Source organism: Haliaeetus leucocephalus, unplaced genomic scaffold (genome assembly GCF_000737465.1).
Source record: "Haliaeetus leucocephalus isolate CR32 unplaced genomic scaffold, Haliaeetus_leucocephalus-4.0 Scaffold730, whole genome shotgun sequence".
Classification (NCBI taxonomy): domain Eukaryota; kingdom Metazoa; phylum Chordata; class Aves; order Accipitriformes; family Accipitridae; genus Haliaeetus; species Haliaeetus leucocephalus.
In genome coordinates, this window is record NW_010973166.1 from 4114467 (window position 1) to 4115096 (window position 630).

Sequence of the window (630 nt, forward strand, 5' to 3'; positions counted from 1 at the left end):
TTTCCGTCACAGTCAGTACCTGGTTGCTTTCTACGGCTTCAACACTAACGCTGCTCGTGAAGAGGCCCCGCGGAGAGCCGGGAAACCGCGAGGAGGGCCAGCACTGCCGTACCGCCCGCCCGCCCGTACGTACCGCCCGCCGCCGCCCCTCTCCTCACGGGAGCGCGGGCCGCGGCTGTTGGGCGGGCAGGTCGCCCTTAAGGCTGCCGGCCGCTCCTCAAGACTGCCTTCGCCCTCCGCGGAGCCTGTCCGCCGCCTCGCCATCGCCGTACGTTCCGCCCGAGCGGCCGAAGACAGAAAGCCGTGCCAAACCCCGGCGCCTGCCGCCCCGCAGCCGCCCCGGCCGGCCAGGGCCTCACGCCTCCTTAAGAGGCGGCGGTCAGCTGACGGCTGGCGCCTCCCCCGCCGCGCGGGTGAAAAGTGCCGTATGCCCGCAATGGGGAACGGGACCCTGCCCCAGCCGAGAGGCATGGCCGAGCCAGCGGGACACCGGGCGACCGTAAGCGCCGTGCCTCCTTCTTACGCGCTCATCAGCGGCTCCTCCGGCGGGCGGGAGGCGAGGCGAGGCCTGACAGGGCGGGGGGGTGCGCGGCTGCTGCGCCCGGCCCCGCGGGCGGGCGGGCAGGCAGG

At 74.0% G+C, this 630-nt stretch overlaps 1 protein-coding gene across 1 annotated transcript in view; it reads left to right on the forward strand.

Annotated features, from left to right (window-relative positions):
- The first annotated feature begins 422 nt into the window (after positions 1–422).
- Positions 423–630, forward strand: part of PLA2G4A (phospholipase A2, group IVA (cytosolic, calcium-dependent)) — an 84687-nt gene continuing 84479 nt past the window's right edge. Inside the window, exon 1 of the mRNA XM_010580705.1 lies at positions 423–499. The gene's annotated coding sequence lies outside the window, so the exon portion shown is untranslated. The remainder of the gene's footprint in view (positions 500–630) is intronic.